The sequence below is a fragment of the Triticum dicoccoides genome, chromosome 1A, assembly GCF_002162155.2.
Source record: "Triticum dicoccoides isolate Atlit2015 ecotype Zavitan chromosome 1A, WEW_v2.0, whole genome shotgun sequence".
NCBI lineage: Eukaryota > Viridiplantae > Streptophyta > Magnoliopsida > Poales > Poaceae > Triticum > Triticum dicoccoides.
The window spans coordinates 325,802,242-325,825,121 of NC_041380.1; positions in this window are offsets into that span (position 1 = coordinate 325,802,242).

Below are 22,880 nucleotides of genomic sequence, written 5' to 3' on the forward strand. Positions count from 1 at the left end.
GTAAATAGTCATACATGCTTTATGAAAAGAACTTGCATGTCATCTTTTGTCCTACCCTCTCGTGGCAGCGGGTTCCATATTGGAAACTAAGGAATATTAAGGCCTCCTTTTAATAGAGAACCAGAACAAAGCATTAACACATATTGAATACATGAACTCCTCAAACTACGGTAATCACCAAAAGAAGTCCTGGTTATTGTCACTCTGGGTTACCGATCATAACACATAGTAGGTGACTATAACTTGCAAGATCGGATCTAGAACATGGATATAATGATGATAACATAAACGGTTCAGATCTGAAATCATGGCACCCGGGCCCAAAGTGTCAAGCATTAAGCATGGCAAAGTCATAGCAACATCAATCTAAGAACATAGTGGATGCTAGGGATCAAGCCCTAACAAAACTAACTCAATTACATGATGAATCTCATCCAACTCCTCACCGACCAGTGAGCCTACGAAGGAATTACTCACTCCTGGTGGGGAGCATCATGGAATTGGCGATGGAGAAGGGTTGGTGATGACAAAGAACGAAGACCCCCTCTCTGGAGCCCCAAACTAACTCCAGATCTGTCCTCCTGAGGAAGAACATGGCTTGGCGGCGGCTCCGTCTCGTGGATCGCGATAATTCTTTCTCCCTGATTTTTTCTCCCAAAACAGGAATTTATAGTGTTGGTTTCAGGGTCAGCCGGGCCACCAGGTGGGGACAACCCACCTGGGCGCGCCAGGAGAGGGGGGCGTGCCCTGGTGGGTTAGGCCCACCCAGGGGCCCCTCTCAGGTAGGTCTTGGCTCTAGAAATTCTTATATATTATATAAAAATTCATCGCAAAGTTTCGTTCCATTCCGAGAACTTTTATTTCTGCACAAAAACAACACCATGGTAGTTCTGCTGAAAACAACGTCAGTCCGGGGTTAGTTTCATTCAAATCCTGCAAATTAGAGTCCAAAACAAGAGGAAAAGCATTAGGAAAAGTAGATACGTTGGAGACGTATAAAAAATCCAATGCTCCTCTGAAATGCCGACTCTTCACTTGGCTAGCACTGCGAGACAGCTGGACGTCGGATAGGCTTACCTATAGAGGCCCGCCTCATCAAGATTCTGTTGGAAATATGCCCTGGAGGCAATAATAAAGTGGTTATTGTTATATTTCCTTGTTCATGATAATTTTCTATTATTCATGCTATAATTGTATTAACCGGAAACTGTAATACATGTGTGAATACATAGATTGTAATATGTCCCTAGTAAGCCTCTAGTTGACTAGCTCGTTGATCAATAGATGGTCATGGTTTCTTGACCATGGACATTGGATGTCGTTGATAATGGGATCACATCATTAGGAGAATGATGTGACGGGCAAGACCCAATCCTAAGCATAGCACAAGATCGTGTAGTTCGTTTTGCTAGAGCTTTTCTAATGTCAAGTATCATTTCCTTAGACCATGAGATTGTGCAACTCCTGGATACTGTAGGCATTCTTTGGGTGTGCCAAATGTCACAACTTAACTGGGTGGCTATAAAGGTACATAACAGGTATCTCCGAAAGTGTATGTTGGGTTGGCATGAATCGAGACTGGGATTTGTCACTACGTATGACGGAGAGGTATCTCTGGGCCCACTCGGTAATGCATCATCATAATGAGCTCAATGTGACTAAGGAGTTAGCCATGGGATCATGCGTTACGCAACGAGTAATAAAGAGACTTGTTGGTAACGAGATTGAACGAGGTATGGGGATACCGACGATCGAATCTCGGGCAAGTAACATACCGATTGACAAAGGGAATTGTATACGGGATTGATTGAATCCTCGACATCGTGGTTCATCCGATGAGATCACCGTCGAACATGTGGGAGCCAATATGGGTATCCAGTTCCCGCTATTGGTTATTGGCCGGAGAGGTATCTCGGTCATGTCTGCATGGTTCCCGAACCCGTAGGGTCTACACACTTAAGGTTCGGTGACGCTAGAGTTGTAAAGGGAATAGTATGTGGTTACCGAAGGTTGTTCGGTGTCCCGGATGAGATCCCAGACATGACAAGGAACTCCGGAATGGTAGGGAGATGAAGATCAACATATTGGACGAAGAGTATTGGAGTCTGAAATTGTTCTGGGGTACCAGGTGATGACCAGCATGACCGAAAGGGGTTTCGGAGGCCCCGACAAGCGTTGGGGGGCCTTATGGGCCAAGGGGAGGGAGCACATCAGCCCACTAAGGGGCTATGCGCCCCTCCCACCCCATCTCACGTAACTTGGAGAGGTGGGACGCCTCCACCTGGCTTGGGAGGCAAGCCTTCACCTGGCTTGTCTTGGGGGGCAAGTCTCCCTAGGATTTCCCTAGGGAGATCCAATCTGCCTTGGCCGCCGCCCCCTAGGGAAAACCTATGGCGCCTCCTCCTCCCCCTTCCCTCTATATATAGTGAGCGAGAGAGAGGGCAGCCGCACCCCTTCCCTGGCACAGCCCCTCCCTCCTCCAACACCTCCTCCTCCTTCGTAATGCTTGGCGAAGCCCTACCGGAGAACTGCTAGCTCCACCACCACGCCGTCGTGCTGCCGGAGCTCTCCCTCAACTTCTCCTCTCCCCTTGCTGGATCAAGAAGGAGGAGACGTCCCCAGGCTGTACGTGTGTTGAACGCGGAGGCGCCGTCCATTCGGCGCTTGGATCGGATCTTCCGCGACTTGAATCGCCGCGAGTATGACTCCATCAACCGCGTTCTTGTAACGCTTCCGCTTAGCAATCTTCAAGGGTATGAAGATGCACTCCCTATCTCTCGTTGCTAGTATCTCCTAGATTGATCTTGGTGACACGTAGGGAAGTTTTGAATTATTACTACGTTCCCCAACAGTGGCTTCAGAGCTAGGTCTATGTGTAGACTCTATGCACGAGTAGAACACAAAGTAGTTGTGGGCGATGATTTTTTCAATTTGCTTACCGTTACTAGTTTTATCCTTATTCGGCGGTGTTGTGGGATGAAGCGGCCTGAACCAACCTTACACGTACGCTTACGTGAGACTGGTTTCACCGACTAACATGCACTTGATGCATAAGGTGGCTAGCGAGTGTCTGTCTCTCCCACATTAGTCGGATCGGATTCGATGAAGAGGGTCCTTATGAAGGGTAAATATCAATTGGCATATCGCCGTTGTGGCGTTTGCATAGGTAAGAAACGTTCTTGCTAGAAACCCATAGCAGCCACGTAAAACATGCAACAACAATTAGAGGACGTCTAACCTGTTTTTGCAGGGTATGCTATGTGATGTGATATGGCCAAAAGGATGTGAAGAATCATATATGTGATGTATGAGATTGATCATGTTCTTGTAATAGGAATCACCACTTGCATGTCGATGAGTATGACAACCGGCAAGAGCTATAGGAGTTGTTTTAATTGATGGTATGACTTGCGTGTCAATGAAAGCACCATGTAATTACTTTACTTTATTGCTAACTGTTAGCCATAGTAGTAGAAGTAATAGTTGGTGAGACAACTTCATGAAGAAACGATGATGGACAACATGATGATGAAGATCATTGTGTCATGCCAGTGACGATGGTGATCATGCTGTCGGTGTTCTGGGAATGGGGGTCCCCAGACTTTCCTGCCTGCGGCCCATGACGTGGCTCCTCTAGCTGCCTAGTACGGCCCATCTTCACAAGCAAACACTCAAGACCCTCGCGAGGGGACAAGCCTCGCGAGGCGGACGACACAATACTTCCTCAGGGGCAGCCTCACTAGACTGGCTCTCGAGGAGCGGAGAGATCAAGGTGAGGGGAACCTCGTGAGGTTCCCATGACGTGAGCCATGATGACCAAGGCCAGGCAGGTGCCAGGCGGGCGCCAGCGGGCGCAGAGCACCAATTGCCTCTTTGGTGCTAAAGGAGCAGGCGCAGGCGAGGAGTCCCGAGGCATCAGGCAAAGGTTTCCATATCGGTGCAATGAGACCAAGACCAGCAGGACGGTAGGACTGAGGTCATCGTGGAGCCCACGACGGCGTCACCACGAGAGCCTTTGGCAGGCGAGGACCACCTTTTGTCAGGATAGCTTGTAGTAGTTGTCCCCCTTCAAATTGGCCGTTGTGGGATCCCTTCCCGCCTACTTTTTGGGAAGAGGACTAGGGCCTCTATAAATAGGACTAGCCATCACCATGGGGGAGGGGCTTGGACAGATCATTCAGATCATCCTCAACCACACAAGCTCACCGAGCTCAAGAACACCTCTCGTCAGGAGGTAGTTCTTCCCTTGTACTTGTTCATCCTTAGCCTACAAGGCAATCCACCACACGACACTAGAGTAGGGTGTTACACCACATCAGTGGCCTGAACCAGTATAAACTCATGTGTCCCTTGTTCTTCGAGTTTGACGAGCTGAGCCTTGAGATCTTGGTGAGAGAGTGTGCTAGGGGGAGGGAGAGATCTTCGTGCACATCCCAGAGTTCGAACCTTAAGGGTTTTGCCGGAACCCGAAATCCGACATTTGGCGCCCCAGGTAGTGGTGCACCGAGGTCTTCTTCCCCATTGACCGATCCACCGTCGCCCCGCATCTCTGATGTTTGACGATCCGAGGGCCCAGGCTGACTGCTAGGCGGCCCGGCCAGCTCGGGCACCCCCATCCATTCCAGAAGACCTCAGCTCTGCACTCTAGGCGGCCCGCGCGCTGCCCAACGCCCGCGGATGCTACAGTGCGGATTGGCTTCCGCCGCCCTCACGCAGCGGCGCGCGCAGGCCGCCGCAAGATCCGCAAGCTACGCAGCAGCGACGGTGCCACACACCCGATGGGGACAGGCAAACATGCGATCCGCGCTCGTGGTGGCGCGGGAGCTGCTGCGGTGATGGCTGATGGAGAGCGGTCGTGACGCGCTACTAGAACGCGTTGCCGAGCTATTAGATGCTGCGACCAGGGGTACACCGCCTTTCTGCTCCCTACTCACATCTCAAGTTGTGGCCAGGTCACACAACGGTCCTCGTTGCGCCCGCGTGCTCCGAGGTGCACCAGGAGGGCTCGCCAGCGTTGGCACGACTGGCAGTGTCAGACACCCGGCTGCACCCTCGCCTCACCTAGGCGGTGTGGGCGTGGGCATTGCTCCTCATGGTCCCAATCAAGCGCCACCCCACGACCACCAGGAAAGCACGCCGAGCTCAGCGGCGCGGGCGCGGGGTGCCTTGGCGGAGGTTCCGGCGAGGCAGCCCAGTAAGCCTATGTGCCCTGCATGGTGAATCAAGAGTACACGTCAGAGGACGACCCCTGCACGTTCAACGAGCCGGGCTGGGAAGAAGAGATGTTGGAAGCCGAGGCCTTCTACGAGCCACCCAGGAGCCTCGCCGCCCCGTCGATGGCAACCACCGCAGGGTACTTCTGGTAACTTGGGAGCAGGCATACGCTAACCATGGATCGCAGGTGGACCAGGCCGTGTCTGCGGAAGACGCCCCCGGCGCTGCAGCCCCACCCCAGCCAGGGGCGGCGCCCTGGGGGCTGCACGGAAGGGGTCCGGAGCAAGGCCCACCCCCATGTCACGTGGGGCAAGGCGTCACCCGGAGGTAGGTCCTCTGCCGGGGATGCGCCGGCAAGCCCTCCCCCCGGCAGAGGGCCCGTGGTCGCCGAGGGCGCCGCTGGTGTCCCCTCTGCCCCTTAGCCTCGTCCTGGTTTCGAGACGCCCCAACGGTGGTCGAGGGTGGCGCAAGGTGGGGCCCTCGTCTGGTGATATGAAGCAAGGCTCGCGCCTGTGAAGGTCTCCGCCCGTGGCACTCTCACGTAATAATGAGTGGGGTTGTACACGCCCCGGAGTCTCCGGAGAGCCGCCCTCGGTCCTTGGGGGCTCCCGCCCACGTCCTAGTGGAAGCACCATGCTCCGCGCCGGCCGTCGACACTGTCCCCCAATGACTAAGCTCACGGCCGACAAAGGCACTAGGTTCCGCGCTGGTGAGAAGACAAGAAGACTAGCTAGGTGTCGTACGCGACCTTTTGTTTTCAACTCCTTTTTCCGCATCTCAATTTGCAGCCTTTGGATTTGAATTTGAAGTTGTGTTTTCATTGGCAATCACAGGGGCATCTTTTCTCGTTCGTATTAATTTCGTGAGTTTTCTGGATTCATGCCTTGCTTTGAGGTCTGCGTCTACCACCTCCCCCCTTCCGAGCACCTCGCGAGCGGGGGCTGGGCATTGCGTACACGCACCGCCCTCACACCCTGCCATGACTGGCGCTCGCTCCTCGTGAGGCCCTCTCGGGCGGACTAGCAGACTCCTCAGGAGCCCCAAGCCTCGCGAGCACGCGAAGAACTCCCTCGAGAAAATACACATCCGCAGCAACCAAATAATGTGTAAAGCCTTCCTTGGCCAAGGTAAGTTACAGCCGAATGCCCGCAAGGGGCTCGCGAGCTTACGAAAGCACGCTTTAAGTATGGTTCAAGGAATAAAATAGTAGTCTGATTACATGAGGGGCTCCACCTCCCCAAAATGCTCTTACGCCCTGAGGGGTCGTGCACAAACTTTTGCATGCAGGTTCAAAACAAAGGAGTGCAGGATCAGCCGGACACGTCACTCGTCGCGTCCTCTCGGTCGCTATCAGGCGCTCAGGCACCACGTGGAGGCGTGCTTCGTTGCACATTTCCCTCAAGAAGGCACAAGGCGAGGAGCTCCAGGTGCTCAGGAGTTCATCACCCAGGCAATCCAGGGGCTTCAGGAAGCAAGGACCATACACGGCGACCGCCGCCCACCACCCGGCGCAGCTCCCCATCCTGGCAAGGACGGCGGGCTACGCGTCTATGTCGATATTCCAGGGCTCAATAGGGCCGCGTCTTAGGAGCGCTTCTGGCCTTCGCGCACTGGCCGGTGCGAGGGTCCACCTCAAAGCTACATTCGCATGCCGTTTGGCCTGCCGAACGCGGCTGTCACCTACCAGCGCCATCTAGGGAGCATCCTGGCGGCTCAAGAGGCCAGGCGCCACACAGTCCTGGTGGAAATGGCAATGGTCATGAAGGAACCGCCCGAGCCCCCAGAGCCTCCTCAGGCTCAGGGCCCTGGTGGCCCGTGAGGAGCGACTCTTCGGCACGCATCATCAGCTACTCCAACACCACTCCGGCAGCGTTATCAGGTGACTCTTTCCAGTTCATTCAGTTGGGGGCGCCCCTCGGGCTGCATTATCCCCAAGTCGTACGGGCTTGCCCCTGCGACATGTATCTTTCTGCATCTTTAGCTTACTCTGCTGGGGGCGCCCCTCGGGCTGCATCATCCCCAGGCCGCTCGGGTCCGTCCCAGTGGCATGTATCGTTTTTACATCTATTTGGATTAGCTTATTGATGACCCACAAATATAGGGGATCTATCGTAGTCATTTCGATAAGTAAGAGTGTCGAACCCAATGAGGAGCAGAAGGAAATGATAAACGGTTTTCAGCAAGGTATTCTCTGCAAGTACTGAAATAAGTGGTAAAAGATAGTTTTGTGATGAGATAATTTGTAACGAGAAACAAGTAACAAAAGTAAATAAAGTGCAGCAAGGTGGCCCAATCCTTTTTGTAGCAAAGGACAAGCCTGGACAAACTCTTATATAAGGAAAAGCGCTCCCGAGGACACATGGGAATATCGTCAAGCTAGTTTTCATCACGTTCATATGATTCGCGTTCGGTACTTTGATAATTTGATATGTGGGTGGACTGGTGCTTGGGTGCTGTTCTTACTTGAACAAGCATCCCACTTATGATTAACCTCTATTGCAAGCATCCGCAACTACAACAAAAGTATTAAGGTAAACCTAACCATAGCATGAAACATATGGATCCAAATCAGCCCCTTACGAAGCAACACATAAACTAGGGTTTAAGCTTCTGTCACTCTAGCAACCCATCATCTACTTATTACTTCCCAATGCCTTCCTCTAGGCCCAAATAATGGTGAAGTGTTATGTAGTCGACGTTCACATAACACCACTAGAGGCTAGACAACATACATCTCATCAAAATATCAAACGAATACCAAATTCACATGACTACTAATAGCAAGACTTCTCCCTTGTCCTCACGAACAAACGTAACTACTCACAAAGCATAAACATGTTCATAATCAGAGGGGTATTAATATGCATAAAGGATCTGAACATATGATCTTCCACCAATTAAACCAACTAGCATCAACTACAAGGAGTAATTAACACTACTAGCAACCTACTAGCACCAATCCCGTACTTGAAGACAAGAATCGGATACAAGAGATGAACTAGGGTTTTGAGATGAGATGGTGCTGATGAAGATGTTGATGGAGATTGCCCTCTCCCGATGAGAGGAGCGTTGGTGATGACGATGGCGATGATTTCCCCCTCCGGGAGGGAAGTTTCCCCGGTAGGACAGCTCTGCCGGAGCTCTAGATTTTATCCGCCAAGGTTTCGCCTCGTGGCGGCGGAGTTTCATCCCGAAAGGTTGCTTCTTATTTTTTTTCTCAGTGAAAGACTTCATATAGGAGAAGATGGTCATCGGAGAGCCACCAGGGGGTCCACGAGGTAGGGGGGGCGCCCCCCACCCTCGTGAGAAGGGTGTGGGCCCCCTGGTCTTCATCTTTGGCAAGGATTTTTCATTATTTATTATAAGGTGTTCTATGGAGTTTCAGGACTTTTGGAGTTGTGCAGAATAGGTCTCTAATATTTGCTCCTTTTCCAGCCCAGAATTCCAGCTGCCGGCATTCTCCCTCCTTATGTAAACCTTGTAAAATAAGAGAGAATAGCCATAAGTATTGTGATATAATGTGAAATAACAGCCCATAATGCAATAAATATTAATATAAAAGCATGATGCAAAATGGACGTATCACTTATCTCCTTGCATGGTTCCCTTACGGCTATCGTTTATTTGATTACATCTCACGGCATCCCGCGCTGCTAACCAATCTCCTGTTTACCCCATGGCAAAAACTCCACATACTAGCACGACGCTTGTGCTCGGGTCCGTCCATGCAATGCTGATAAATCTGAGAGATCGAGCTCTGACTTGCGGCCCGCTCCGCACACGTCACCTCATCAGGTCCTTAGTGCCTTCGTCTTCTTGTGGAGCAATCAGCGACTGGCTAACAGCGTGACCATAGGCTATGCTCTCTCTCCGACTAACCTGCAGGAACCTCCCGAGGATGATAGTGGGTGGTACCGTAGGCTCCTTTTTTCCCATGCAATTCGCTTGCGCGTTAAAGGGGGGGCACCTAAGCATCGCGCCTCAGGAGCCCTTACTGGCTCTCCAGCCCTCACCCCCTGGCCTTGACCATGGCATAGCAACTTGGCATACTAGCGGTGGCTGAGCTCGCTCGAGGGCTGGGACCCGAGGACGTAGAGCACACGGAAGAGCGTGGTAAAGAAGGGAAAGCTTGCAAGAACCTAACCCGGCTACACTATGGCCATTGACACACGAGCCTGACGCAACACAAGGAATAGACTCTGGACCGCTAAGATAAGTTTCGCACTCGGGTCAGCCAAGCGTTGCAGCATAGGATTCCCGTCTCTTGAAACCTTGCTACGGCGATGCCGCCTTCCTTTCCCATCCTAGGGTAGTTGCTTGCGTGCTAAAGGGGACCTCTTGAGCATCGCACCTCAGGAGCTCTTACTGGACCTCAGACCGCTCACCTCCTGGCCTTGACCACGACATCGTGACCTAGCATACCAGCGACGGCTGCAGCCTACCTGGGGACCGGGACCTGTCGGCGTAGAGCACCAAGCTACTGCAAGGTTGGAAAGGGGGGACTGAGCCGAAGAAGGACATGCAGTCGTACATCTTCATAATAAGGACAATATTAACCAAAGGGCGCTACAGATCCTTTACACGCCCCCATGGGGTTCGTCTCGATTCCTCGCAGGGAACAAAAGAAGAAGGTTTCTAGGCACCCTATCTCCAAGCATCAACGCCACCAACGCCATCATCAACAGTGGGCCACAGGAGGCCGATGCCAACCCCATCCAGATCAACAACGGCGGCGGGCAGACGCCGCAGCCGTGCTCCAGGCATGGCAAGAGCTCGGGGGCACCTAGTTGTCGTCGCTCATCTCCGGAGTCTCATCGGGCTCGGGAGAGTCGCTGGACTACCAAGCACTGTCGCTGCTTTTGGAGGAACTCCTAGCTAGGCCAGCGACAGGCCTGGCTCCTGCCGCTGTGCTGTCCTGATGACCCCCTCCAGGGCAGCACTCTAGGCATCGGCCTTCCTCCTCAAAGAACTTGAAGAACATCGTGGAGGCGTCGTCGTATTCGAAGTGGATGGCGAGGGCGCCCTCCGCACGGCAAACCCGGGCGACCTCACCCCATCCGCGGGTCATGAAGATCTTGCCCGGGGATGTCGGCATTCTGGGAACGGGGGTCCCCAGACCTGCCTGCCTGCGGCCCACAACATGGCTCCATCAACGGCCCTGTACGGCCCATCTTCACCACCAAGCACTCAAGACCCTCGCGAGGGGCCAAGCCTCACGAGGCGGATGATGCAAGACCTACTCAGGGGCGGCCTCGCCAGGCTGGTTCGTGAGGGGCGGAGAGATCAAGGCAAGGGACACCTCGCGAGGTTCCTGTGACGCAGGCCATGACGAGTGGAGCCAGGCGGGCGCCGCGCGGGCGCCAGTGCATGCAGTGTCCTCATTTCCTCTTTGGTGCTAAAAGGGCAAGCGCGGGCAAGGAGTCCCGAGGCATCAGGCAAAGGTTTCCATATCGGTGCAACAAGACCAAGACCAGCAGGACGGAGGTCACCGTGGAGCCCAAAATGGCATCACCACCAGATGTTCCTAGTAAGCCTCTAGTTGACTAGCTCGTTGATCAATAGATGTTACGGTTTCCTGACCATGGACATTTCATGTCGTTGATAACGGGATCACATCATTAGGAGAATGATGTGATGGACAAGACCCAATCCTAAGCCTAGCACAAAGATCGTGTAGTTTGTATGCTAAAGCTTTTCTATTGTCAAGTATCATTTCCTTAGACCATGAGATTGTGCAACTCCCGGATACCGTAGGAGTGCTTTGGGTGTGCCAAACGTCACAACGTAACTGGGTGGCTATAAAGGTACACTACAGGTATCTCCAAAAGTGTCTGTTGGGTTGGCACGAATCGAGACTGGGATTTGTCACTCCGTGTAAACGGAGAGGTATCTCTGGGCCCACTCGGTAGGACATCATCATAATGTGCACAATGTGATAAAGGAGTTGATCACGGGATGATGTGTTACTGAACGAGTAAAGAGACTTGCCGGTAACGAGATTGAACAAGGTGTTGGGATACCGACGATCGAATCTCTGGCAAGTATCGTACCGCTGGACAAGGGGAATTGAATACGGGATTGATTGAATCCTCGACATTGTGGTTCATCCGATGAGATCATCATGGAGCATGTGGGAGCCAACATGGGTATCCAGATCCCGCTGTTGGTTATTGACCGGAGAGTTGTCTCGGCCATGTCTGCATGACTCCCGAGCCCGTAGGGTCTACACAATTAAGGTTCGATGACGCTAGGGTTATAGGGAAAGTATGTACACGGTTACCGAATGTTTTTCGGAGTCCCGTATGAGATCCCGGACGTCACGAGGAGTTCCGGAATGGTCCGAAGGTAAAGATTGATATATAGGAAGTATGGTTTTGGCCACCAGAAGTGTTTCGAGCATCACCGGTAGTGTACCAGGACCACCAGAGGGATCCGGGGGTCCACCGGGAGGGGCCACGGGCCCCGGAGGCATACATGGGCCAAGTGTGAGAAGGGACCAGCCCCTAGGTGGGCTGGGGCGCCTCCCCACCAAGACCCATGCATCTAGAGAGAAGAGGGGGCAAACCCTAAGGGCAGATGGGCCCTAAGGCCCATGCCTGGTGCGCCTCCCTCTCCCCCCACTTGGCCGCCACCCTAGATGGGGATTGGGGTTGCCGCCACCCTAGGGTGGAAAACCTAGGTGGGGGCGCAGCTCTCCCTCTTCCCCTATATATAGTGGAGGCAAAGATGCAGCCCAATACATGAAGTCCTTCCCCTGTTGATGCAGCCCTACCCCTCTTCCTCCTCGTCTCTCGTAGTGCTTGGCGAAGCCCTGCTGGAGTCCCGCGCTCCTCCACCACCACCACGCTGTCGTGCTGCTACTGGATGGAGTCTTCCCCAACCTCTCCTTCTCCCCTTGCTGGATCAAGGCGTAGGAGACGTCACCAGGCTGTACGTGTGTTGAACGCGGAGGTGCCGTCCGTTCGGCACTAGGATCATCGGTGATTTGGATCACGACGAGTACGACTCCATCAACCCCGTTCACTTGAACGCTTCCGCTTAGCGATCTACAAGGGTATGTAGATGCACTCTCCTTACCCTCATTCCTAGGTTACTCCATAGATTGATCTTGGTGATGCGTAGAAAATTTTGAATTTCTGCTACGTTCCCCAACAAGAGGCAATCCACCACACCACACTAGAGTAGGGTATTACACCACATCGGTGGCCCAAACCAGTATAAACTCTTGTGTCTCCTGTTCTTCGGGTTCGTTGAGCTAGGCCGTGAGATCATGATGTGTGCGAGCTAGAGAGGGGGAGAGATCTTCGTGCGCACCCCAGTGTTTGAACCTCAAGGGTTTTGCCGGAACCCGAAATCCGACATTTGGCGCGCCAGGTAGGGGTGGGCCGAAGCTTTCCCCTGACGCCGCTCCGACCGGCTCTAATGGACACGGCCGCTTCTCCGACTGAATCGATGGGCGCCCTCCACAGCGTCGTGGGGCTCAGGGCCTTCACCCCCGCCTTGGGGCGGGTGCGGTGGCCGCACAAGTTCAAGCCAGAGATGTCAACCCGTTACGATGGTGCGGCGGATCCGGTAGCCTTCCTGCTGGCGTACGAGGAGGCCATCCTAGAGGCCGGGGGCAATGGTAAAGTCATGGCCAACTGGCTCCCAATGGCCCTCGCTGGCATGCCGCGCACCTAGCTCTTCCATCTGCCAAAATCTTCTGTGGCCTCCTGGGGGAGCTGCTTGACCTCTTCATCACGCGCTTCGGGGGACCAGCACCCCCCGTTGTCGCGGCTCTCCTCGGTGGCTCGCAGGCACCGCCCTTGGACCGACACACCAAGTCGTTCTTTCGCCAGATCAGCGCCGCCACGCGCGGTAGGGGGCACCCTCGGGTTGGGCGGCGCCCAAGGCCGACCTGACCTTTGACTCGAGGGATCACCCAATCACCACCGTCGGTTCGGGCGTGCTCCCGATGCTTTGCACGCCCACCATCTACAGCGTGTCCGTCACCAAGACCCTCATCGACAGCGGTGCCGACCTCAGCGTGCTCTCCGTGGAGGCTTTTAGTCTCCTTCATGTGCCGCTAGAACAGCTCTACCCTAGCAAGCCCTTCTCCGGAGTCGGCAGCGGCTCCTCCAACCCCCTGGGGCAGATCCGTCTCCCCGTAACCTTCGGCACACGTGACAACTACCGCACCGAGCTAATCGACTTCGACATGACCCGCATCGGCTTATCGTACAACGCCATCCTCGAGTATCCGGCGCTGGCCCAGTTCATGGCAGCTACCCATCCTACCTACAACCTCATGAAGATGCCAGGAAGCAAGGGCGTCCTTACCGTTGCCGAAGATGCCAAGGAAGCCTTGGCGGCCCTCAAACTCGCCTTCAGGGCCACGACGGGGGCTTGCCCGACCGACAAGGTCGTGCCCAAGACCAAGGGCGCTGCGCCGACCAAGAAGAAGCAGTTATTCACTCAAGGTCAAGACAAGACGAAGCAGATACCGGTCGATGTGGACGGGGCCTCTGGCGCTACCTTTACCATAGGCGCCGATCTCGCCCCAGATCAAGAAAGGGAGTTGGTGAACTCCTTGCGGGGGAACAAGGAGGTATTCTCTTGGGAGCCCAAGCAGCTGGTTGGGTCCCGAGAAGAGTGATTGAGCACCATATGAGGGTATGCCCCAACGTGTGCCCTGTGAAGCAGAGGGCGAGGCGACAGTCCATGAAGAAGCAGTCCTTCATCGTTTAGGAAACCCGCAAGATGGAGGCAGCGGGTGTCATTCGTGAGGTCCGGTACCCGGAGTGGCTGGCGAACCCGGTCGACGTGCCGAAGAAAGGAGGGAAGGAGCACATGTGTGTCGACTTCACCAACCTCAACAAGGCTTGCCCTCAAGACCCATTCCCGCTGCCGTGCATTGACCAGATTGTTGACTCCACCGCCGAGTGTGATCTGCTATGTTTCCTGGATGCATTCTCCGGCTACCACCAGATCAAGATGGCGGTGGAAGATGTGAAGAAAACAGCTTTCTTGACCCCATGCGGGGTATACTGCTACACTTGCATGCCATTCGGACCACGCAACACAGGAGCGACCTTTCAGTGGCTGATGCACATCGCCTTGGGGCGGCAGCTCGGGAGAAACACTGAGGCCTATGTCGACGACATTGTGGTGAAGTCTCGGGAGGCAAGAATTTTGATTCAGGACCTGGAGGAAACCTTCGTGAGCCTGCGCCAGGTGGATTTGCGGCTCAACCTGGAGAAGTGTGTGTTTGGTGTTTCTTCCGGCAAGCTGCTGGGCTTCCTCGTGTCCCACATGGGGATCGAGGCCAACTCGGAGAAGGTCAAGGCAATTGAAGACATGAGCCCACCACAAAACCTCAAGGAGATGCAGAAGCTTGCATGCTATGTGACTTCGCTGGGGTGCTTCATCTCCAAATTGGGGGAGCGCGCCTTGCCGTTCTTCAAGATGATGAATAAGAAGGGTCCGTTCGAGTGGACCCCCGAGGCCGACCTGGCATTTCAAGACCTCAAGAGATACTTTACCAGCCCGCCGGTGATGGTGGCGCCTTTTCCTCTCGAGCCCTTGGTACTCTACCTGTCTGCCACACCCCACTCCGCCAGCGCGGTGCTAGTGGCCCTCGGAGAGGAGCCTCGTGTCAAGGGCCCACAAAATGCAGCCACCAAGCCGGATGAGGTAGCACAACACCAAGGCGACGCTCCTGAGACAGCGGTAGCTTCGGCTAGTCATCAAGCCCCTGAAGCTCGAAACCCACAAGAAACACCTCAGTCCCCAGGAGCCAAAAACTCCGTCAGCTCTCCCGCCCTCGTCGAGCGCCCAGTATACTTCGTCAGCACAGTGCTACGAGATGCGAGAGCACGATACCCCATGCTTCAGAAGCTCTTGCTCGCGCTCCTGGTGGCCTCGCGCAAGCTGCGTCACTACTTCCAGGGTCACCCCATCAAGGTTGTCTCAGCTTACCCGTTGGAGAGAGTGCTTAGAAGCCCCAATGCTGTGGGAAGAGTTGCCGAATGGAACATCGAGCTGCAAGCGTTTGACCGGGAGTTCAGGATAACCAGGGTCGTCAGGGGGGCTGCACTCGCCGACTTTGTGGCTGAATGGACCGACACCCCGGAGCTCGAAGCAGGCGAGAACCGAACCCTCTCGCCAGGAAGTGAAGCGCCGGATGGCTGGGTCATGTACTTTGATCGGGCGTTCGCACGCCAGGGCATGGGGGTTGGAGCGGTGCTCATCTCGCCCACTAAGGACAAACTCTATTATGTCGTGCAGCTCTGCTTCCAGCGGGGCGAGAAGGTCTCCAACAACATCGCAGAGTACGAGGGCCTCATCGCCAGGCTCAAGGCTGCGGTGGCCCTGGGGGTGAAATGCCTCACCATCAAGGGAGACTCGCAGCTCCTCGTTAACTTCTCCAACAAGGTGTATGAGCCAAAGGATGAGCACATGGAGGCATACCTCGCGGAGGTACGCAAAATGGAGAAGCAGTTCCTTGGCCTGGAGCTACAATATGTGCCCCGTGGCACCAACAAGGAGGCCAACGACATCGCCAAAAGAGCATCCAAGCGGCAACCCCAAGAGCCCGACATCTTCGAGGAGCGGCTCTTCAAGCCTTCGGCAGCACCTCCACCTGCGAAGCTGTCGCCACCTCAGGAGGAACTCCCCCAGCCACCAGCCTCGGGAGCCCCTGCCTGCGGCCCGACCTCAGGAGCGCGCCTCCTCTTAGCGCTCGAGCCTCAGGAGGGGTGCTGGATTGAGGAGTTCAAGGCGTATCTAACGCAAGGCACATTACCGGAGAAGGAAGAAGACGCGGAGCGTGTGGCCCGACAGGCTACAACGTACTGCATTTAGGATGGTGAGCTATACAGGAAGCGGCCAAATGATGTTTCTCTACGATGCATTTCCAGGGAACAGGGGAATGAGTTGCTCGCTGACATACATGGCGGAGACTGCGGGTACCACTCGTCGTCGCGCACCCTAGTCGGCAAGGCTTTCCACAGCTGGTTCTACTGGCCCACGGCACTCAACGACGCAGCCGAGCTGGTGAAATCCTACGAGGCTTGTCAATTCCATGCCAAGCAGATCCACCAGCCGGCTCAGGGCCTCCGGACTCTCCCGCTCTCATGGCCGTTCGCTGTCTCGGGGTTGGATATCCTGGGCCCATTCCCTCGAGCACCTGGAGGTTACCTCTACCTCTACGTCGCCATCGACAAATTCACCAAGTGGGCAGAAGCGAAAGCCGTCCGCACCATCCTAGCCGGGTCAGTGGTCAAGTTCGTCAAGGGCCTCGTAAGCCGATTTGGGTTCCCTAATCGTATCATCACCGACAACGGCTCATAGTTCACTAGCAATCTCTTCAAAACATATTGTGCTAACCTTGGAACGCAGATCTGTTACACCTTCGTGGCGCACCCCAGGAGCAACGGCCAGGCCGAACGCACCAACGCAGAAGTCCTAAGGGGTCTCAAGACTAGGACCTTCAAGAAGAAGCTTGAGGCCTGCGGCAGGGGTTGGCACGACGAGCTCCAGTCTGTGTTGTGGTCCATCTGCACCATCGCCACTAGGACGACAGGCGAGACCCCGTTCTTCCTCGTCTACGGAGCAGACGGTTCTCCAAAACGAGGTCAGGCATCGCTCCGCGTGGGTCCTGGCATTCGATGAAGCACATCATGATGCCATGCGGGGGATGGACCTCGTGTTGGGGGAGGAATGCTGCCGTGAAACCTCGCTCCAAGCTGCGAGGTACCAGTAGGCGCTGCGACGGTACCACTGCCGCAGCGTTTGCTCCACGACACTCGAGGTGGGTGATCTTGTCCTGAGGCAGGTGCTCTCCAGGGAAGGTTGCACAAGCTCTCACCCATGTGGGAGGGCCCGTTTCGGGTTGCCCACGTCTCCAGGCCTGGCGCCGCGCGCCTGGAGACGCAGGACGGGATCCCCATCTAGAACGACTGGAACATCATGCACCTCTGGAGGTTCTACCCATGAAGCAAGGGCCGGTGCCTGTGAAGATCTCCGCTCGTGACACTCTCATGTAATAATGGGTGGGGCTGTACACGCCCCGGAGTCTCAAGAGTGCCACCCTCGGGCCTCGGGGGCTCCCTCCCACATCTTAGTGGCAGCACTTAGCTTCGCGCTGGTGAGAAGACAAGAAGACTAGGCTAGGTGCCGGACGCGGATTTTCATTTGCTTTCCGCAGTTGGCTTGCCCCTTTTTTAGTGAGAATTTGCTTTCTGGTGTTCCTTGCTGGCCAGGTTCCATTGCCTTTTGCCTCCTTTTCTGCTCTCGGTTCCTCGTTTTTTCACCCGTACTGTCCCTCGCATGCCCCGTGAGGGGGCTGGACAGGCGCCCTCGTGAGCGTTTTCGCACCCTTGTGAGCGTTTTTGTTTTCCTGTTTTTCGCAAGGCACCCTCGCTCGAGTTCGCAAGCTGGCGCACCCCTCTCAATTCGTGCCCCCCAGGTACCGTGATACGAAGCACTGGGTCATGACCGACAGTGGCTGCGACCAGGATTCGGAAGGACAAGAATTTCCTAGCGAACTTTTGCAGTTCTCAGACGCCTTCTGAGCACAACAGGCCTCGCCGGGCATTGGGGAACACACATCTCGCGAGGTGAAAACTACTTCAGGCGCACCAAGCTAAGTTATTCCTATGCGCATACATAAAATGTGATGCTGCAACACATCACAAGAATGATAAAGATAGCACAGCCACTTAGAAATCATAATTGTTGCATGCCCCAGCGGGGCCCCATACTTGTATCTCTCTTAATGCAGGAAGCAAAGGAAGAACGAAACAAAAGAGGAACGTGCTCCCACGGCAAGTCACAAGGACGGCCCCGTGGCGCTCTCCTGAGCTCAGCCAGACCCCTCCTCGCGCTTCACTGAAGCGCGGCGACGAGACGACCCACTGCCACCTTCGAAGCAGGCGCGGCGGTGTGGCGGCTGGTCGTAGCCGCCGCTGCTGGAGCTGTCGCCGGAAGAGGAGTCGTCGTAGCTGGATGAGCCATGGCCGGCGCCGAGGGTGAACCCGCCTTCACTCTCGTCACGGGCGTTGCCGAGGCCGAGCACCTCACCACCGTCGTTGTCCTCGGGGCAACACCCGACACAACGGCCATCTTCCCCGAACACCCTCACATAGAGGGTCGCGTTGCCATCGTACTTGAAGTGGAGGGAGCACCGCCGGCCCAGGCCGCGCATGCGGGCAAATGTCTGCCAGCCGCAGGCCAGGACTGCGTTGCCTGTGGTGGAGACCTCGACCGCGAACCACGAAGCCTTGCTGAGGGAGTCCTGGATTAGGGGGTCTCCAGACAGCCGGACTATATCCTCTAGCCGGACTGTTGGACTATGAAGATACAAGATTAAAGACTTCGTCTCGTGTCCGGATGGGACTCTCCTTGGCGTGGAAGGCAAGCTAGGCAATACGGATATGTATATCTCCTCCTTTGTAACCAACCTTGTGTAACCCTAGCTCCCTCTGGTGTCTATATAAACCGGAGGGTTTTAGTCCGTAGGACAACATACTATCATACCATAGGCTAGCTTCTAGGGTTTAGCCTCTCCGATCTCGTGGTAGATCAACTCTTGTACTACTCATATTATCAAGAATAATCAAGCAAGACATAGGGTTTTACCTCCATCAAGAGGGCCTGAACCTGGGAAAACATCGTGTCCCCTGCCTCCTATTACCATCCGCCTTAGACGCACAGTTCGGGACCCCCTACCCGAGATCCGCTGGTTTTGACACCGACATTGGTGCTTTCATTGAGAGTTCCTCTATGTAGTCATCATTAGGCTTGATGGCTCCTTCAATCATCGATAGCGATGCAGTCCACGGTGAGACTTTTCTCCCCGGACAAATCTTTGTATTCGGCGGCTTCGCACTACGGGCCAACTCGCTTGGCCATCTGGAGTAGATCGAGAGTTATGCCCCTGGCCACCAGGTCAGGTTTGGAAGCTTAAACTACACGGCCGATATCCGCAGAGACTTGATCTTCGACGGATTCGAGCCCCTGCCTAGTGCACCACATGGTCACGATGAGCATGATTTAGCTCTACCATCGGACAGTGTTCAGGAGATCGTGCCGGCAACCGCTCCGACCCTCAATTAGGAGCCAGTTGCGCCATCCATGGACGGGTGGATAAACCCCGCCACGGAGGTTGTATCCTCAGCGGCGATCAAGCTGGGTATCGACCTTACCCTTCACGAGAGCCGTGATGTCAAGCTGCCGGATCCTTCCCCGACCATGGACTCCAAACCGCATGCGCCCGTGCCTATCGAATCCGACTGGGCGCCGATCATGGAGTTTACCTCCACGGATATCTTTCAGCACTCGCCCTTCAGAGACATACTGAACTCATTAAGGTCTCTCTCCTTGTCAGGAGAGTCCTGGCCGAACTATGTCCACCAGGATTGGGATGCGGATCACGAAGAAATTCGCCGCCCACCCACAACCCACGTAGTAGCCACTGTTGACGATTTAACCGACATGCTCGACTTCGACTCCGAAGACATTGACGGCATGGACGACGATGCAGGAGGCGAACAAGAACCACGGCCCACAGGGCACTGGACAGCCACCTTGTCATATGACATATATATGGTGGACACACCCAAAGAAGGCAATGGTGACGGGACAACGGAGGATGACCCCTCCAAGAAGCAACCCAAGCGCCGACGTCAGCGGCGCTGCTCTAAGTCTCGCCAAAGCAAAAACGGTGACACCGGCACAGGAGATAATAGCACTCCGGACAGTGCCGAAGACGACAACAATCCCCTCCAGCAAGATTTAGGGCAGGAGGATGGAGAAGCCAGCCCTCCCGAGAGAGCGACAGATGGAGAAGTGGAGGATGATAATTACATGCCTCCCTCCGAAGATGAGGCAAGCCTCGACGATGACGAATTCGTCGTGCCTGAGGATCCCGTCGAACAAGAGCGCTTCAAGCGTCGTCTTATAGCCACGGCAAATAGCCTTAAGAAAAAGCAACAGCAGCTTCAAGCTGATCAAGATTTGCTAGCTGACAGATGGACTGAAGTCCTTGCGGCCGAGGAATATGAACTCGAACGCCCCTCCAAGAGTTACCCAAAGCGCAGGTTGCTACCCCGACTGGAGGAGGAAGCACCAAAACCTACATCTCCAGCGTATGACGCGGCTGATCGGCTACCTCGTGGCCGCGACAGAGAGGCATTTCAGCCAAAATCTCAGCCCGCACCCCGACGCCACTCAAATAAAAATGTTGAGGCATGGGGAAATACGCCAGACCTGCGAGACGTATTGGAGGACAAAGCAAAACACGCAAGATCGATCTACGGATCACGAGGACGCGCCACTATGCGAGACGATAACCGTCACACCGGATACAGTAAAAGTAAATCCAGCCGGGCCGAACACAGCGAACAAGACTCATTTGAGCTGCGTCGCGATATAGCCCAGTACAGAGGTGCCGCACACCCCCTATGCTTCAGAGACGAAGTAATGGATCACCAAATCCCAGAGGGTTTCAAACCCGTAAATATCGAATCATACGACCGCACAACAGATCCTGCGGTATGGATCGAGGACTTCCTCGTGCACATCCACATGGCCCGCGGTGATGATCTACACGCCATCAAATACCTCCCACTCAAACTCAAAGGACCAGCTCGGCATTGGCTCAACAGCCTGCCAGCAGAGTCCATTGGCTGTTGGGAATATCTGGAAGCCGCATTCCTCGATAACTTCCAGGGCACTTATGTGCGACCACCAGATGCCGATGACTTGAGCCACATAATTCAGCAGCCAGAGGAATCGGCTAGGCAATTCTGGACATGATTCTTGACAAAGAAAAATCAAATCATCGACTGTCCGAATGCAGAGGCCCTAGCAGCTTTTAAACACAACATCCGCGACGAGTGGCTCGCACGGCACCTTGGCCAGGAAAAGCCGAAATCTATGGCAGCCCTCACGACACTCATGACCCGCTTTTGTGCGGGAGAGGACAGCTGGCTGGCTCGCAGCAATAACATATCAAAGAACCATGGTACTTCGGATACCAAGGATATCAATGGCAGGTCACGTCGCAACAAACACAAGCGTCGCATCAACAGCGACAATACTAAGGATACGGCAGTCAATGCCGGATTCAAAGGCTCTAAACCCGGTCAGGGGAAAAAGCCATTCAAAAGAAGCACTCCGGGCCCGTCCAGTTTGGACCGTATACTCGATCGCTCGTGTCAAATACACGGCACCCCCGACAAGCCAGCCAACCACACCAATAGGGATTGTTCGGTGTTCAAGTAGGCCGGCAAGTTAAATGCCGAAAACAAAGATAAGGGGTTACATAGCAATGACGAGGAGGAGCCCCGGCCGCAGAACACCGGAGGACAGAAGAGGTTCCCCCCACAAGTGCGGACGGTGAACATGATATACGCAACCCACATCCCAAGAGGGAGCGGAAGCATGCGCTAAGGGACGTATATGCGTTAGAGCCAGTCGCCCCAAAGTTCAACCCATGGTCCTCCTGTCCAATCACCTTCGATCACAGGGACCACCCCACTAGTATCCGTCATGGCGGATTCGCCGCACTGGTCCTAGACCCAATCATCGACGTATTTCACCTCACTCGAGTCCTTATGGACGGCGGCAGCAGCCTGAACCTGCTTTATCAGGACATAGTGCGCAAAATGGGTATAGACCCCTCAAGGATCAAACCCACAAAAACGACCTTCAAAGGCGTCATACCAGGTGTAGAGGCCCATTGCACAGGCTCAGTCACACTAGAAGTGGTCTTCGGATCCCCGAATAACTTCCGAAGCGAGGAGTTAATCTTCGATATAGTCCCGTTCCACAGTGGCTATCATGCACTGCTCGGGCGAACCACATTTGCGAGATTCAATGCGGTACCGCATTATGCATACCTCAAGCTCAAGATGCTAGAACCTCGGGGGGTCATCACAGTCAATGGAAACACAAAGCGCTCTCTCCGCATGGAGGAGCACACTGCGGCCCTCGCAGCAGAACTGCAAAGCAGCCTCTTAACGCAATCCACCAGTTCTGCGATTAAAGACCCGGACACCTTCAAGCGCGCCCGGAGTAATCGGCAACAAGACCGCCTGGCATGTTCCGAGCTCGCATAGCAATGCGGCCCCGCCCCCAGTCCCAGCCAAACGGCGAAACCCATGCCACGCATACACAATTATGCATTGAAAATACCATGGGCACATGTGGGGAGGGGGGCACGACTACCACACGCCCCAAGACGCGGCTCAACCGCACTAGGGGCTTCCCTTTTTGTTATTTTTCTCTCTTTCAGGACTTTAATCTCTGGAAACCCTGTCTGGCAGTATGATTGCCGGACACATGATGCAGCGACCAAGGAGGCAGAAAGCTACGTCGCACCACGAAACTCCCAGGTGGATCCCGATAACGAGTGACATACTTGCTTTAAATACCATTCCTCAGCTTGCCCTTGGAGGGGACATGTCAAATAGTCCTACTTTTTGCTTATCGCACTACTTGTATCATTCTGCTTTAACGCACCTTTTTGAATAAACAATGCATAAGACTAGACTATTATCGCATTCTCTATTCTTCCTTTATATATATATGTGTGTGTGTGTGTGTGTGTGTGTGTGTGTGTGTGTGTGTGTGTGTGTGTGTGTGTGTGTGTTCATTCATGACATCCAGCACCCGCACACTCT